We start from the raw sequence: 20090 nt of genomic DNA on the forward strand, positions 1-20090 counted from the left end.
GAATAGAAACTAGAAAAAAATTAAAAAAGAAAGAATAGTGACAAAAAAGTATATATTAAACTATAGAGGTTAAAAAAATTAATAAAATTAAATGTAGAAACTAAAAATACTATTTTAAACTATAAAAACTAAAAGATAAAATAAGTAAATTTATAAGGACTAAAAAGATATTTTAACCAATTTTATTTCATATAAGTATTTGATTTTGAAAAAATATAATATACTTAAATGGATATAGGTCGAATATCTATTCAGAAAAAAATATTAATAGATAAGTTAATTGGTTGAATTTTTTTATTAAATATGGATGTCTATTTTATTATTAATATGTTTTCAATAAATTATAAATGAATAAATAGTTTATTTTTACTTAATTCGATTCAAAATTTATTCAAAGAATCTGTTTGATACCCCTAGGATTATATGAATAAAAAAATACCCCTAAGATTATGGCAATAATAATAAAGGAGACAAGTGGTAAACGAGAAATTGATGTATATTGAATGTAGAATGTTTATGATAAAATGTTGAACACCTAGCTTCCTTAGACCAGAGAGAGAAACATCAACAGTGATAACTATTTACATGTGCACTTGTACCAACCAGATGATATTAGACACTATTAGTTCAAGACTCTTGACCCGATCTATGATTTACAATGCTAACAAGCTTAGTTTATATTAATTTGTTAAGGATAATTAGTAGTATATATATTTAGTATATAGGAAGGGAAACAGATTAAAGAACGTAAATAACACTACATTTTTTTATTATTTGGTTATAGATAATTGACTTCTAAAAATAAAATTTATTTTTATAATTTTTCAAGTCAAATTTCAAATTTTTCTTTGTTTTTTCTCTCTTTTCTTAGTTCCAAATAGATGGTAAGGTTTTTTTTCTTTCACATCACTAAAATAATATATAAGGGATGAGACAACTAATAAACATGAATTTAATAATATATTGGAGTTTTTCGTATTTAAAGATGACAAATAAATTCATATATGTAAGTAATGCTCGAATTTGTCATAATTTTGACAAAAAATATCTGATTTAAACAAACATGTATATGTGTACAAGTAATATACAATTTATTAAATCAAGTATGAAAATAATAATGAGTATATACTTATCTGTTTTATATCTATCTCATCTCACTTTAAATTTCTAAAATACCCTTAAAATTTTAGATGTATACTTAAAATTTATGTAATTTTTAATCTATTTTAAATTTATGTTATACAAAACTTAATAAATATGATTTTATAATAATTATTTTATGTTAAAATTTGTGATTTTATATTTTAAAAAAATATATTTAATTAATTTTTAAACAAATACAAAACAAAAATGAGTATATCCAATAATTAATGAAAACAAAATAAAACACAAATTTCATATCATCAAATATTGAGGATATGGATATAAATACAGAATACAAACTCACGCATTCTCATTTTACCCGGTTATGATTCATACAACCATCGCTGCTTACTGAATGTTTGAATAGTGCAGGTAAGTTGCATTAGCAGACACGAGATGCAACAAATTAAATAAGCATAATGACATGAACAATCATAATTTAAGAGCAGGAGAGATGATTTGATAATGCAACTCACAGAAAACAAGTTAAGAATGCCTGGGAAAAGATGTCAAGTTCCTCAATCATAATCTACAAGCTACTGACAAAGTTGTTGCTTCGATTAGTCACTTGATGAAAAGAACAATCAACTAATGACAGTATAGTCAAGTTTTTTTATTTTTTATTTTATTTTTTTGGTATGCGAGCAACATTATACAAAACATTTGCAACACCTCCAATGTATCTACACCACGCCAACTAATTTAGGGTTAATAGCTAGAGCCAGTTTAGTGTAAAAGCACTTAGAATTTTATTTTATTTTTTACAAGAAACTAATTTCAAGCCTTCTTTTATCAACACATGATTTGGATAATTAAATGACCCAACTAATAACAATGGCGAAAAATTGGAGGGGCGTGACATATATACATAGAGAAAATCCCTAAACTGGAAATTTTAATGTGAAGAACCCCTTAAGAAAGATGATGATTAAGATGAAAAACAACTTATTAATTTAAATGTTATGTATAAGAATGACATAGTCACCCAAAACTTCTCTTAATTAGTCACTCAATTGGAAGTAACATTATATATGTTTAATTAATTAATAAACTGATATGTTTATGAAATGAAATGATTTAATGGCAGGGAGGAATTGAAGCAAGTGGGGGTCTGATGCATGATGCATGATGCATGATGCATGATGCATGATGCATGTGCATGTGCATGATGCATAATGCTTGATGCAGCAGTAAAAGCAGTGTACGTACTGTGTAGTTTGTAATCTTGCGTTTGACCATAACATGAACACAAAAGCTTCACACTTTACAGAGTGAACAATCACAATCTGCGTTTTGTTCGAAAACGACGCCACCCTTTGGGTCTCATAATTATTGGCTCTTATCATCATCGTAGTTAATTCACTACGCATCAATATCATCTTCAGCACTTGCTTGCTACTGCTTACTGTGTCACCTACCCTCCTCACCTGGAATTTCCCTTTACCATGCCTACGGACACATAGTACAATCACTGTTGCGTCAGAATCATTAGCTATATTTCTTACTTCTTACTTCTTACCCTCCATTTTTTCATTCTTTTCTTTTTTTATTTGTCAAAAACACATTCATCTAATGATAAAATCTTATCTTTTCATATTTTTTTTTTAAATTTTAACCTACTGTGGTTTACTAATATTGGGAGAATATGAGATTTTATCTTACATATGTATTTGGTTTCAAAAGTAGATTTAACATAAATATTTTTAAAAAAATAAGTATTATAAAAGTTAATATAATTATCATTTATAATAGATTATTATCGAATGATTATTCTTATCGAGTCTTTAAATGATTATATTTGATAAAATTGTTTATTTCTAAATTTAGGAATAATGAAATTAAAATTAAAATAGGATTAAATTGATGTGAAATATGCTTTTTGAAAAAAGGGAAATGTACTTTTATTGCATTTAAGTCTGACGTGAATCACATGAAAGGAAAAACTTGAAACTATTGTTCAAAACCTGACTTTTATCAAGTAGACCGGACATGAGTTGGTGTAGAATTTATTGTGTTTTTGGATAAGCTTTTTTAACAATAATTTTATGAAAAAATTCAGAGTTGTTTCATACTACTAAACTTTAGAATATTGATGTGAAAATAAAAAAAAAGATTATTGTCTTTAGATTTTTGAAAATATAAAACCTGATATGTATTTGCGAAAATTATTTAATTATTTATTTAAATATATTTTAATTGAAAATTTCTTTAATGTATCATAAAAAAATAAAAAAAATCTTATGGAAACTACTAATTAAAATTTATAGATGACAAAATAGGTCACATTTTTTTCGGATTGATGTATTATAGCCCATCAAAAATTAATGGGTCAGATTAGGCATCTTAGTCCAGCAACATGTCTAACCTACCTAATCCATTAACTCATTAAGTCAAAATGGCAGGCCTATACAGGTTAGCTTGTCAACCCACTTAAATTTTATTTATTATTTTCAATTAAATTTAACTAAGTTACATCATATTTATTGTGCGTATAATTTGTGATTTGTTGTGCAACAAATTAAACTAAATCTTTGATATTGATTTTATTATTAGATACATTAATTTATGTATATTCTTTAGATATTGAGAAAAAAATATGTTAGAAAAGATAGTCAAAATAAATATGCAAACTTTTTCTATTTTTTTTTAATTTTTTACCGCTAGCCGACCAACCCACCCTTAAAGAGGGCGAGTAACGACATCTAACCTATTTTTTAATTTTGTAAAGATTCAACAGGTCATTACACTTGGTACAATATAACATTATGTGGTAAAAAATAATAAGCTAATCAACTACTTTGGGATTCTCATGCAACAATATCTAATCATTCATGTAATAGATTTATGCATGTAGTGTAGAAAATCTAAAACAATTCATACTTATAAGACTAAAAAACATAAAGTCTCTTATAGAGTTATATATGAAACTTGTGCATATATACCATCCACATCACTGATTATTGAAAGCATAAAACTCCATCGCTAGTCAAATGACTATATTTAACACATTATTATATCAGAACAACATCACAAAAATTAGGTCATCTCTAGCATGACCATTCACCAAGCATAGCCCTTTGACCTAATCTCGCCCTGCTCTCATATCAAGTATGGTCATTGTAGTCCAACAATATGAAAAAATAAGGGTAAGCTTGTGAAAGAAAGTAACCTAATCAACATAATAGGAAATAACAACTTCAACCAATATAATCAACTTAGAACAACAAGATAGGTTTCCATTTAACATAATCACATATTCAACATTAGCAACAACTTATAACTTCAATTTCTACTCACAACATTAATTACAACTTTCGACATCAAATACCACTTATAACATGAACAACATCAAGTTATGAATTCACAACTTATACAACATAAAACAACATTAAATTCTCCACGTAGGGAATATTCTCAACATGTTCAACTTACAACACAGTCAAGCAACTAATCAACATGTCAACATAGCATGTGAACAATACAAACATATCAAAACATCACATGGACAACAGACCAATTGTATGCGTCGTCACACATTTAACCTACAAATCTCTTACAACACAAGTGAGCAATCTAAGTAGTTTGACCCTATCGAATCAACAACTCGATCTTTTCAATCTAACTAAATCAACAATCAATTTGAATAAAAAATTCACAACAACATAGTTTCTCGAATGTCACCACCTAAACTAGGAAGTATAGTATTCTTGTCATAGTAAAGTAGCTTGGGTGTAAGACTACCACGACATTAGGTAGCATAACTAAGTCACCTATAAGATTAGCATGCCGATTACCTTCCAAATTCCACGCCCTTCTAATACTTACTTAGAGATTTTGACTCCTCAACTTTATGCCTTCCTCTATTTTTGGTTGCTTTATGCACATATTGCTTAACCTTACTGACATACAGATCAACATTGGTCGCTTTATAACTAGTATAGCTTAACCTAGCCCCTAAACAATAATCACTTGTAGACAATATGGCTGACCTTGTCCCCCATACCACATTAACTAAAGTCATATAAGAGACTTAACTATCTACTTCAAGAGTCAACTTCTCAATAAAGGTTTTCAACAACGGTACTCACATAGCACCACAACATAATATTCTCACAATGAGATATTCAACTTTTTAAAACAACCTTTCCTCTAGTCCTAAGTTAATAAACTCAACACAACTTAATATCTAAAGCACTCTCAACAAAACCATCTCAACATTTCAACATGCAACTCAACTTACAAATTTTCAATAGCTTAACCAACTTAAAGTTATAAACAACTTCCAACTCTAACAACTTAAAACATCATACAACTTAAGAAACTTACAACAATAGGCAACTTACAATAATAGGCAACTTGCAACGGTAAGCAACTTACAACAATATCCAACTTACAACCTAAACAACTTAATACAACATACAACTTTCAACTTGATCAACTTTCAATCATCATCATAGATCAATATATAATGAACTACATTCAATCTTCATCATGCATCATGTAATAACCAACTCAATAAGAAAAGTTGAGAAACTTATAAGTTAAAAAGGGAAACAAGCACTTTAAGCACCCCAAAGCTCACACAAAGAAATAGAAATTCACTCAAAGCGTTCAACAACTAGTTTTGAGCACAAAGATTCGCTCAAAGTGCCTAACAACTAGCTTAAAGCATCCACAAAATGTTCTCTGAGTTAGCTATGTTAAGAAGCACCCTGATTGGCCTCACTTACTCGCTTTGAGCGACCTCCATGGGCATTCTCAACGATCAAACCCAAAAAACATGCATAAATCTAAAAATGAACACAATAACTCGAGAACAACATAAAAACTCCATAAATTCTCTCATCCAACTACAAAATTTATACATGTTACTTGAAAATGGTCATCTACTATCATCATACAACTCAAAAACTTAATAAAATGCCACATGCAACCATCAAATGCATCAAGATCATCGAATTTTTCATTCCTCACCAATAAAACCAAGTTTTATCCTTAATCTCAACTTCAATGCACTAAAGCATGAATCAACATGACAAAAACACTATACACAACTTTGAAAATCAAATAACAAGCTTCCTTTACCTATGGAATCCAAGAAAATAGAGGAGAAGGAAGAAGAAGATGAGCTTTGCGTTCTCACTCTACACAAAAACTCTACACAACATTACACTCACTCCAATTCTCAGCTATGCAGGCTTCGAATCATAATAAATCTCTAAACCCTAAACCGAAATTTTTGTCCCCGAAAATTTCTCTACTTGGGAAAAGGTCTAGATATTGATCTCCAATCCTATCATCCAATTCCCTTATAGCCTAACAAATAACACATCTCAAACAACATTAACAAGACTAAAGGATTAGCCCATCAACTATTTCATCTTGTGATCCACAACCATAACTTGTTTCTTCTCATAAGTTAGGTTTTTTTTAACTTGCACCACATCATATTAAACTACATGACTAGGGTCATAAACATAGTTCCTCAACTAAACTACAAGAAACACATGCTCTACGTCAACAACTCAAGAAGTTTTCTTTTCTTATCTACATATGACTTTTGCCTACTTTAGACATTCTTCACTCCTCTCTTGTGTCATCTTTACCTCTTCTATAGTTTGTAAAATCAACTTTGGTCCCACCATAACTAATTCACTTTCCTTATACCAACACAAAGGCGTCATACATCTTTTCCTATACAAGGCTTCAAACAATATCATACCAATACTAGCATGAAAATTGATATTATTAGTAAGCTCTACCAAGAATAATGCTTTCTCCCAACCACTAAGATGATCAAGTATAACCCATATATCATCACTATCCTTAGTAAATATAGCCAACCTAATAAGAATTCCATACTAATGTTAACTCACTTCATTTCATGAATCCTCATCAACTGTAACAAACCACCTAATTTTCTTATATTACAGCTTTTGCCTTCTAATAAGTCAAACAAGTAGCCACATACTCCACCACTTCTTTATTTATACTATACTACAAGAAATTATTCTTAAGGTCTTGGCACCTCTTAGTTACATCAAAATATAGACTAAGTCGACTCTTATGCCCTTCCTCCAAAATTATCTTCCCCAACTCAAAATCTTAAGGTGGGTAAATCTTATCCTTAAACCTTAAAAACCCATCTCCACCAACATCAAATCCCACTGCCTTATTAGTTCCCAACCTCTCTCAAACCTTGCATATATTACTCCTTCACTTGCTCTAAGAGCTTATTAGTAATAGTAGTTAGCCCACAATTAATGTGATCAGCCATCACAACATAGAGACTTAAATCTTTGAACTTCTCAACCAATTCTAACTCCTCAATCATCATAGATGACATGTGGATAGATTTCCTACTTAACACATCTACAACCATATTAGCCTTACTAAGATGGTCCATCAATTGGAAGTCACAATCTTTAGGGAATTTCATTGATCTTCTCTTCCTCATAGTTAACTCCTTCTAGCCACATAAGTACTTCAAACTCTTAAAGTTACTAAAGACATTAAACGTTGTTCCAAAAAAAAAACAAATAATGTCTCCAGATCTTCAAGGCAAATACCACAACTGCTAACTTCCAGATCATGAATAAGATAATTTCCCTCATGAATCTTCAACAGTCTTGAAGCATAAGCTACTCGTTTCCTCTACAACGTCAACATATACCTTAACCCTTGATGAGAATCAGGTAACACAAACATTGGAGGAGCGATCGACTCCTTTTTAACTTTTGAAAACTTTTCTCACAAACATCTAAAACTGTTTTGAGAATGTTCCCATTGTATCATAGTTTTCATCTTAGATGGATTCACAGAAATCCCCTCAGCAAAAATCACATGATCTAGAACGTCACTTAACTCAATTAGACACGCACTTGATAACTTAGCACACAATTGATTATCCCTCAACACTTCCACACCAACTTCAAGTCACACACAACCTTAAACTTTCAACTCTTTTCTTTATAGAAAACGCTAAAACTTACCACAACTTCTCTATCAGTTTCCTCAACTCAATTATTACTGGAATCATCCAACATGAACTCTTGACATCCTACTTTGGCTCCCGATCTTATACCTTACTCTATTTTTGGTAGCTTTATACATGTGTGCCTCGACCTTACTCATATATAGATCAATATTAGTCGCCTTATAATCAATATAGCTCATCCTGGATTCTATTCTATGGTCACTCGTAGATAGTATGACTCAACCTTGTCCTCATACTACATCAATTAAGGTCTTAGAGAAGACTTAATCATTCACTTCAAGAGTTAACTTCTCAAGAAAGGTTTTCAATAACTCGTCTCGCATAACACACAACACAATATCCATATAATGGGATATTCAACGTTTTAAAGCAACCTTTCCTCTAGTCCTAAGTCAATCGACTCAACAGAACTTAATGCCTAATTCATTCTCAACACAACCACCAAAATTTCAACATAAAACTCAACTTATAACTTTTCAAAAGTTTAATCAACTTAAAGTTATAAGAAAATTTAAAATTTAACGACTTAAAACATCATACAACTTAAGCAACTTACAACAATATGCAACTTGCAACGACAGACAACTTATAACAATATGCAACTTACAACCTAAAAAATTTAATACAACATACAACTTTCAACCTAATCAACTTGAATCATCATTATACATCATCATAGATCAATATATAATGAACTACATTCAATCTTCACCATACATCATGTAAACAACCAACTCAATAAGAAAAGTTGAGAAAATTATAAGTTAAAAAGAGAAACATGTGCTTCAAGCTCCTAGAGCTCACTCAGAGCAACAAAAATTCACTTGGAGTGCCCAACAACTAACTCGAAGCTATTGAAATTTACTCGAAGCGTCCAACAACTAGCTCAAAGCTAGTGAAATTCGCATGGAGTGTCCACAATGAGCGCTCTAAGCAAGCTAGGTCAAAGAACACTTTGATCGGTCTCACTTGCTTGCTTTGAGCTACCCTCATGGGCACTCTAAATGATTGAACCCATAAAACATGCATAAGTCTAAAAACAAACACAATAACTCGAGAACAATATAACAACTCTATAAATTCTCTTACCCAACTACAAGATTCATACATACAACACAAAAATAGTAATCACTATCATCATACAACTCAAAAACTAAATAAAATGCCACATGCAACCATCAAGCATATCAAGATCATCAATTTCTTTATTCTTCACTAAGAACACCAAGTTTTATCCCTAATCTCAACTTCAATCCTTACCAATGCATGAATCAACACGACAAAAACACCATACATAACTTAGCAAGGCAAACAACAAGCTTGTCTTACGTCTGGAATCCAAGAAAACAAAGGAGATGGAAGAAGAAGATGAGCTCCATGTTCTCACTTTGCACAAAAACTCTACACAACACTACACCTACTCCGATTCTCAACTATGCGGGCTTAAAATCACCATTTTGCTACTTAACCACGAATCTCTACACCCTTAGAAATGTTAGGGAGGAAAAAGAAAAAACTTAAAATCTAGAATTCCTCTCTTTAAAATTCTAGGGTCATAAACTTGTAAACTTTATTACTAAGAGTTCGTCTTGTATCCTCAACTCTCTCGTGACCTCTCTCACACACCTAAATTATATCCTCTATAACTTAACTTTAAATTTATCGTACATAACTCTAATTTTTATCCCATAAAAACTATAAACAATAAAACAACATAAAATATATTACTTAAATATATTTATTATCATAAACATAATTAAGAAAATATGATATTACGTGTTTAACAAACCTGAGTCGGACCCATTTTACCACCCAACAAAAATCTTACATTTAATTTAATAACATGTATAATTAATATTGTCGCAATATTTAGATGTACGGATACTTATTGAATTACTTTTTTAGACATTCATTGGATTACTTAATCACTCATCAAATTGAAGTCCCTGTTAATTCATTTGTTAATTAAAAATCATTAATTATTCATTTTCACTAATAAATCACTTAATTGTTTTTTAATTTATATAACAATATGATTAATTATTTTTAATGGAATATTGGATCGATGCATACAAATATACAATCCCTAAAAGGTAGGGACCCAGCAGGAGAGGTTTCGACAATTAAGTTGGTCCTATTTAATGTATGATCGTTAGTTTCACCTAATTTGTGTTTATGCATGTCACTTTAAGCAGAATTATTTTAAGACTGCAAATTAATTTGATGATTTCCAACTGAACATGATAGGTGAAGCTGACCTCTAAACAGTAACAAAACAAGCCTTGCCCACTACTTGTACTAATCACCTAATTAATTCTCACGCAACGATGAAATTTTTATAATTAAGAATTTAGAAAATCTAAGTTCATACCTAAATCACTTTTATTACACTACAGGAAAAATGTCAATGTCATGTAGGTTCAGTGTTCTATGAGTCTTTGTTATTATATATAACCTTTGGTTAATGGAATATGCTAATTATATCAATATTATAATCAGTTAAATTATATTTTTGTCATTTATTTTATTTTTTAAGATTTATTTTAATTATTTATTTTTTAAACTCTTCATTATAATTCTTTAATCTTTATCTCCAAAATTTTTTTGTTGATTTAGTCATTTTTAAACAAAATTTGTTTTTAATTTTTAGATATGATTTTTTTTGTTTTATTCTTTAATTAGATTTACTTATATGAAAAATATTAAACATAATTAAAGTGCAAATAAAAAAATATTATAAATATTATAAAAAAATCACATAAAATTAAGTTTAAAAAGTAATAAAAAAATTCAAGAACCTAACTTCTATTTTCTTAAAGATTTGTCTACCTTTATGATTATTGTAGTTTGATTTTCTTTCTTTTTTTAGAGATTATTACGTATATAATATCTCCAAATTTATACCATCAAAATATAGATATTTATGAAAGTACACTTAAATTTTGAATCATTCTACCTTGGCCATCTTTAATCATTATTACGGAAAATTTTTTGTTTTAGTATTGAAGTCAAGTTTTGGTCCCCTCTAGACAAATACTTATCTTTTTTTCAAGTATATTCGTGTTGAAGTAAAGTTCACTTGGTATAGGTAACAAACTAAGAAGGATGGAGGAAATAAATCCACTCGAGTAAAATCTATATATGATTATAACAAGTAAAAAAATTACGTCCACTTTTTTTTATAAAAATTTAAAGGTATAATCAAATTAAAGTTTATATACACATTTATAAATAGAAATACAAAATTTTTGCATAATATAATATATAAAAAAAATCATTATGAATTGAAAGCATCTCCTCCCGAAAAATAAAATGACACAAAATTTGGTCAATATGATTTCATAGCCTAGCTAGCTATAAAGGGCTGCAAAACATACGAAAGAACTATTTTTGACCAAAAAGAAGGTTTGAGGAAGTTGAGGTGACATTGAGCTAGCTAGGCTTCTAGGAATGGGAGAGAATAAGAACATGTGAATTGCTTCAAAGCGTATGAACAAGAGAACCTTTTTCCATGCTGTGTTTAAATGGACAAAAATAAATGAAATATGTTTTATTTGATTAAATATATAATAGAATTTTTTTTTAAAATTTTCCTTTCTTTTACTAGTTTTTAATTTAAATTTCAAAAATTTTTCCTCTCACCTATAAACTAAATTCGTAAGTGTGTCTATACACATTATAACAAATTGTCATATAATGACACACACCCTATAGTGACACTATATATGTTACTAAAAATTACTTTTACCCATACAATAACTATAATATATATTGGTATATTATTAAAAAGTGTGGGTATAGACTATAGTGATACACAAAATATGTTGTTAAATTTTATCCAAAATCAACACTAAAATTATACGTAACTATATGTCAAATAGACATATACTTACATATATTATATTTATAATGACACTTTTTGTATGTCATTATATGTATCATTTCTTGTAGTGACATATGAAAATGGATGATGAGAACATTTTTTCCTTAGTATGTTTAAATGAGACAAAAAAAACACTTCAAATATAAATAACGAAATATTTTTATTTGATAAAAGAAATGATTAATAAATAATTTTTTCTTCAAAATTTTCCTATCTTTTACTATTTTTTAATTTAAATTTGGATTTTTTTTTCTTTTCACCTGTAAACATATAGGTAAGTGAGTCTATACATATAAGGGATCTGTATATAAAAGGCATCCAATGGATTAATGAAAAGTGGATGCTAACATCCACAAAACATGGATGCTATAAAGTAGCCACACGAGGTCATCCACAGCATCTTTTATATCACCAATGAAAATATTTTATTATTTATTTATCATTTTAGCTAATAAGTCTATTGTACTATTTTTAGTTTTTATGTCATATTAAAATTATTGTTTACAAAATAGTATTATTAGTTAATAATCTTTTGTATATCGTATGGTGGTTGATCAGGCCGAATATCCGAGTTCGTGGTCGACTAGGCCGAATACCTGAGTCTGCGGATGACCAGGCCGAATGCCTGAGCCCACCGACTGTAACGACCCGCCATGGTCTCTACACTTAGTGGAATCGCACTACTACTAGTGAACTAAGAAAAATATTAAATTGGATAACTCATACATACAGGTATAGATAAGAATAAAAATAACCAAATTCTTTAAATACAAAATAAAATGCCATATATGTACAGTCATCCCAAAAATAATATTTCCTAGTGCCGGTCAAACAGACAAAAATCGCTACCCAAAATGGTAACCCTAACACGAGGATCAAACTCCCCGTCTCGCAGCGGTCACCTCGACTCCAAGCTAGCCCTGATCTGCTCCCATACCAAGTATGATCATCGCAGTTCCACCACATGGAAACAGAAGGGTAAGCTAGAATTCACAAATGAATCATAATAATCTATATTACACAATCGTATTCATAGAGTCACACCATATACTCTATCCAATACTACTCATGCATAAAATACAATCCACCAATCATGAAGTCAAACACCACACTTCATCATATTAATAATCATACAATAAATGCATCTCATGACAAATATCAATGCATATCAATCATCTAATGCGTCGTCACGCATACACCTAGGAGATCTCCACAACAATAGAGCTGTATAAGTGACATTCCATCCTACCGAAACCACCCCAACCGTTTTCACGCCCAATGCGCCCGCTCGGTCACAGCTAAACAGGATATATAATCCTCCCTCGGGTTTACTCGGATGATGTCACTTACACAATTGGAAGTCTAGATCCACCGTCAGGTATAGCACAGCTGGGTACGGGCTTACCACGACCTTGGCATGCATTAACCAAGTCAATTGTGGAGTTCGCCCACCGACTATCCGCAAGGATCCACGCACCTTCCCGAGTACTTGGTTAAGGGAATAACCCTCGACCTCATACCCCGCTCCAACACTAGCTAAGGACTTAGAGGAGACTCACCCAACCCAGTGGCCTATCTGAGCACCACTCTCCCAAATCCAGTGGCCTCCCAGAGCACCACTCTCATATATCAGTGGTCTATCCAAGCACCACTCTCAAGAGACTCTATGTGAGCTCTTCCAGTTCGAAAATATTTTTCCTTTCCTCAAGTCCTAGGCTAGACTCATGCCATAGGCATCACATGCAATCATGCATCATACATCATAATGGTCTGCCCACCATCATGATCAACAATCATACACATGTCATAAGACATCACATGCAATAATGCATCATACATCATAATGGTCTGCCCACCATCATGATCAACAATCATACACATATCATAAGACATCACATGCAATAATGCATCATACATCATAATGGTCTGCCCACCATTATGATCAACAATCATACTCATATGAACATATACGCATGTCATATCATATTCAAACATTCATACGTATCATCACAAAGCATACATATGAATCACACCTCACCATACATCATATATCATACATACATGATCTAAAACTTTAACTTCAAACATGCATAAGCATCAATTCATTCATAAACTTATTCACGCTCGGCGTAGCCTGAGCTCGCCCAGCCTAATCCCAGCCTGAGAGTCCCAAGACTCATCCACGCCTAGCGCATTCAACCTGCGCCCGGCCTAAATTCCAATAACAGAGTTCACAAACTCTCATCCACACCAACAAATCCAGCCACATGCAAACACAAAATACAATGCATAGACTCCATACAACTTAAATAAACCTAGAATCAACATGCACCCATCTGATGCATCAAATTCACTAGAACCCCCATTTTTCCAAGACTTTGAACAATTAGCGAATTCTCCGATCCAGCCATGGATCCTCAACTTTCATGCATCAATTGAGTTTCTAAACTCACATGCAACTTAAATAACAAACATTCTAGCTTCCCTTACCTGAAGATTGGCTCAGATAGCCAAAGACTGAACAAAAGTATAATTTCCCCTCGAGGCTCAACTCGGAACTTCAGTCCTCCCAAAACAAGCTTTCTAATCTGAATTTCAAGAAAAGTCAGAAGGAGTTAGTGATCTAGAGGAGAAAAGGAGTCAAACAGAGAAATTTGGGAGAGAAAGGAGCTCACTGACCCAGAGACCTTCTCTCTAAAACTTCTCTCTAAAAACTCCAAAACTCCTGAAGGCCCCCAACCCCCTATTTATAGACTTTCGGATTGGCCCAGAACGGCCCGTACCGAATTCGGAACGGCCCGTTCCGAATTCCCAAATCACGCACAAAATTAACGCCCAGAACGGCCGGTTCTGAAATCAGAACGGCCCGTTCCGGAACTCATCCGGAACGGCCCGTTCTCCCTCCGGAACGGCCCGTTCTCCCTCCAGAACGGCCCGTTCTCAACTACAATATGTAGTTCAATTCAGTAGCTTGGAACGGCCCGTTCCAATTTGGGAACGGCCCGTTCTGGGCTACTGAATCAGCCTCTTCTTTTTTTTTTTTTTTTTTTTTTAACAATGTTACAATACTCCCCAACAAATAGGAATTTTCGTCCCCGAAAATAGGTCTACCTGAAGAGAGGAATGGATACTGTTCCTTGAATTGACTCTCCACCTCCCAGGTAACCTCACCAGTAGCTGCATCCCAAACAATTCTCACCAAGCTGATGGATTTGCCACAAAGTTTCTTCAACTTGTGATCAACCACAGCTACCGGTCTCTTCTCATAGGTCAAGTTCTCTCTAACTTGCACCTCATCCATCTCTACCACTTGACTCAGATCTGGGATTTACTTCCTCAACTATAAAATGTGAAACACATGCTCTCCCTCATCAAATTCTAGAGGTCTCCTCCTCTTATCGGCATAGGACTTTCATCAACTCTGGGTAGCCCTCAACCTTTGCTGAATTTATCTCACCATCTCAGTAGTCTGAAGAACTAACTCTGGACCAACCACTACTGGCTCACCCTCTTGATACCAACATAATGGAGTCATACACCTCCTGCCATATAAAGCCTCAAAAAGTGTCATGCCAATAATCAAGTGATAACTGCTATTATAAATAAACTTTACCAATGGTAACACCTCTTCCTAGCTACCCAGATGATCCAACACATAAGCTCTCAAGAGATCCTCCATTGACTGAATTGTCCTCTCCGACTGACCATCTATCTGTGGATGATAAACAGAGCTCAACCTCAACCTTGTTCCCAAAGCCTGATGCAGAGTCTGCCCACCGGGAAGTAAACCTTGGATCTCTGTTAGAGATAATACTGTAAGACACTCCATGCAACCGTACTATCTCTCTGATATACAACTGTGCAAGCCTCTCCAAGGACCACCTCTTGATAGGAAGAAAGTGCGCACACTTTAACAACCTATCAACAATCACTCAGATAGAGTCACTGTTCCTAGCTATCCTAGGCAACTCAACCACAAAGTCCTTAGTGACACTATCACACTTCCACTTGAGAATCTCCATCAGCATTAAGCTCAAAGCACTAAGCTCAAAAACAGCTGCCCTCTTAATACCAAGCAATCCCAAAATCCTCAACAATTCTAGATCATGTAATTGCTTAGTTCCCACCTGTCTTAAGAAATCATTAGTTATGGTGATCATACCACAACTAATGTGATCTTGGACAACCTCCACTTCTAGTCTCAAATCTCTAAACTACTCAATCAGCTCCAAGTCCTTAATCAACATAACCGACACATGAATGAATTTCCTACTCAATACATTTGCTACCACACTCGCCTTTCCAGGATATACATCAACTTTGAAATCAAAATCCTTTAGGAATTCCATCCACCTCCTCTGCCTCATATTCAAACTCCTTTTTATCCTTAAATACATTGAATCTCGCATCATACAGATAGTGCCTCCACGACTTCAAGGCAACCACCATAGCTGTGCAAGCTCCAAATCATGAGTAGGATAATTCCTCTCATGAGTCTTATGTTGCCTCGAAGCATACACTACTATTCTTCCTTCCTGTATCAACACACAGCCCAACCCCTGGTGAAAAGCATCACAACACACATCAAAATACTCACCAGTATTAGGTAACACCAAAACTGGAGAAGTATTCAATCACTCCTTCAATTCCTGAAAACTCTGCTCACAAGCGTCCATCCAAACTAAAAGCTGATCTTTCCAAGTCAGTTAAGTCAAAGGCATTACTATTCGAGAGAAACTCTTCATGAATCTCTGATAGTTACCCATTAACCCAACAAAACTCCTAATCCCCGTAACAGTCCTCTGACGCTCCCACTGGATCACAGCCCCCACCTTGGCTGGATCTCCTGTAATCCCCTCTATCGATATCACATGCCCCAAATCTCACCTCAGACAGTCAAAACTCACCCTTGGACAGCTTGGCATACAACTACCTCTCTCTCAGTACCTGTAAAACCAACCTCAAATGCTCATAGTGATCCTCCAAAGATTTAGAATACACCAATATATCATCAAAACATCGAAGCTCCCCTCAGTGGATCCATCAACTCATCAATTCTCAAAAGCGGATACCTATTCCTTATCGTCAATTTATTCAGTTACCGATTGCCGATAATCACACAAACGAGCCCCACCATCTTTCTCTACTAACAGTACCAAGGCACCCCAAGGAGAAACATTGGACCTCACTACTATTTCTCCAACAAATCCTCGATCTGTTTCTTCAGCTTTACCAACTTAGCTTGAACCATCCTATAAGAAGCCACTGATACCGATCTTGCACCCAATACCAGGTCAATGCTAAATACAACATCACGCATAGGTAACAATCCCGACACATCATCTGGGAACACCTCAGGAAACTCACTGACAATCTCAATCCCAGTGATGGCCCTCTCCATCTCAATCATTCAAAACGACAAACAACATGAAGCACTCAGCTCCATCTTTCATCAAATACTCAGCCTGACCCGCTGACAACAACACCTCATCCTCCAACTGAGGAAATACCAATCTTCTCCGAGCACAATCTATAAGGATGTGATGGACAGATAACCAATCCATCCCTAAGATTATGTTAATATCTATCATGAGCAACCCAATCAGGTTCACTCAGAACCTCCTACCAAAACACCTCTATTAGGAATCTCACACACATCTCCAATGTCATCAAAGAAATTGAAGCCAGAGTAGATACATACAAAACAACGTGCCCTACAAACACCAACAACCCAATCTCCCCACACAATCAACAAAAATAAATGAATGTGTGGCACCAGAATCGAACAAAAATAAAACATCCTCACCTGTTGCCTTCCCTATCCCCTTCACCAAGTCTGATGAAGTGGAAGCCTCTGCACCTGATAATGTAAACACTCTCCCCGCAGTTGTAGGTCTAGGTGGCCTCGGGGCACTCCCAGATGAAGTCGGCGGTGTTTGACAATCTCTAGAGATGTGGCCTGGCCTACCACATCTGAAGCAAACATTCCCCGGATGAGAACAATCTCTAACCATATGTGCTCTTCCACATCTGTAGTACCGCACCGACTGTGCTCCGCCCTGAGCAGTAACAGGTCGAGGTTCTCTACTAACAGCTCCTCTCTGAGACTATACCGGTCTGTCATAGGGTCCCCTCTACTGGCCTCCCCTCCTGAACTCTAGCAGCCTTACCACTGCTACTACCACCCTCCAAACTCTCAACAGTCTTTGCCTTCTCAACCAAGGCAGGAAACTCCACTATGGACATAGGGACTATGACCCTCTTCAGCTCGTGCCTCAATCCCTCTGCAAACTTTCTACATCTTCAAGCCTCAGATATGGCCTGAGAGTAGAAACGAGTTAAATGCTCAAACCTCATAGCATAATCTAGAACAGACAGGCTCTCTTAATGCAATCCCTATCAACAGGTACACTCCTGTTCTCTAACATTTGTTTGGTGTCTCTCCACCAGTACTCAGCCTCGCCTGCCAGTATACATATTGCATAGGCCAACTTCCTTTCCTCAGAAGATCTCAAAACACTGAAGATCTTCTCCATCTCACACAACCACTAATATGCCACATCAAGATCTGAATCCCCCTTGAACTGAAGAAGCTAACATCTCCTAAACTCTGCCTGAGAGACCACCGGTCTAGCTGCCTCAACCGCAGCTCTACCCACCTCCATCTAAGCAAAGTAAGCACTTTACTATTGCATCACTATGGCCATCATCTCTATAGTTCTAGCGATATGATCAAACTGAGACCTCACCATACTAAAAGAATTCAAACATTCTTTTACTAACACTTTACCACTACAACTCACCAAAATTAACACATATCAAAGATATGACACAACAGAAACATAGAAGGATCACTCCCCACAGAGCATCCTAACAGACTCGACCGGCTCTGATACCATAAAAGTGTAACGACCCGCCATGGTCTCTACACTTAGTGGAATCGCACTACTACTAGTGAACTAAGGAAAATATTAAATTGGATAACTCATACATACAGGTATAGATAAGAATAAAAATAACCAAATTCTTTAAATACAAAATAAAATGCCATATATGTACAGTCATCCCAAAAATAATATTTCCTAGTGCCGGTCAAACAGACAAAAATCGCTACCCAAAATGGTAACCCTAACACGAGGATCAAACTCCCCGTCTCGCAGCGGTCACCTCGACTCCAAGCTAGCCCTGATCTGCTCCCATACCAAGTATGATCATCGCAGTTCCACCACATGGAAACAGAAGGGTAAGCTAGAATTCACAAATGAATCATAATAATCTATATTACACAATCGTATTCATAGAGTCACACCATATACTCTATCCAATACTACTCATGCATAAAATACAATCCACCAATCATGAAGTCAAACACCACACTTCATCATATTAATAATCATACAATAAATGCATCTCATGACAGATATCAATGCATATCAATCATCTAATGCGTCGTCACGCATACACCTAGGAGATCTCCACAACAATAGAGTTGTATAAGTGACATTCCATCCTACCTGAAGATTGGCTCAGATAGCCAAAGACTGAACAAAAGTATAATTTCCCCTCGAGGCTCAACTCGGAACTTCAGTCCTCCCAAAACAAACTTTCTAATCTGAATTTCAAGAAAAGTCAGAAGGAGTTAGTGATCTAGAGGAGAAAAGGAGTCAAACAGAGAAATTTGGGAGAGAAAGGAGCTCACTGACCCAGAGACCTTCTCTCTAAAACTTCTCTCTAAAAACTCCAAAACTCCTGAAGGCCCCCAACCCCCTATTTATAGACTTTCGGATTGGCCCAGAACGGCCCGTACCGAATTCGGAACGGCCCGTTCCGAATTCCCAAATCACGCACAAAATTAACGCCCAGAACGGCCGGTTCTGAAATCAGAACGGCCCATTCCGGAACTCATCCGGAACGGCCTGTTCTCCCTCCGGAACGGCCCGTTCTCCCTCCGGAACGGCCCGTTCTCCCTCCGGAACGGCCCGTGCTCCCTCCAGAACGGCCCGTTCTCAACTACAATATGTAGTTCAATTCAGTAGCTTGGAACGGCCCGTTCCAATTTGGGAACGG

At 34.5% G+C, this 20090-nt stretch overlaps 2 long non-coding RNA genes across 2 annotated transcripts; both read right to left on the reverse strand.

The window, feature by feature from the left end:
- Positions 1-12713: 12713 nt before the first annotated feature.
- Positions 12714-17888, reverse strand: LOC145955568 (uncharacterized). The gene is made up of 2 exons (XR_014432207.1): positions 14514-17888; positions 12714-12948 (listed from the first exon to the last, which is right to left on the reverse strand). It is a non-coding gene; the product is annotated as an uncharacterized LOC145955568 (long non-coding RNA).
- Positions 17889-18972: 1084 nt separating this feature from the next.
- Positions 18973-19631, reverse strand: LOC145955567 (uncharacterized). The gene is made up of 2 exons (XR_014432206.1): positions 19538-19631; positions 18973-19213 (listed from the first exon to the last, which is right to left on the reverse strand). It is a non-coding gene; the product is annotated as an uncharacterized LOC145955567 (long non-coding RNA).
- Between the last annotated feature and the right edge of the window lie 459 nt (positions 19632-20090).

Source organism: Cajanus cajan, chromosome 3 (assembly GCF_000230855.2).
Source record: "Cajanus cajan strain Asha chromosome 3, NIPB_CcT2T_4, whole genome shotgun sequence".
NCBI lineage: Eukaryota > Viridiplantae > Streptophyta > Magnoliopsida > Fabales > Fabaceae > Cajanus > Cajanus cajan.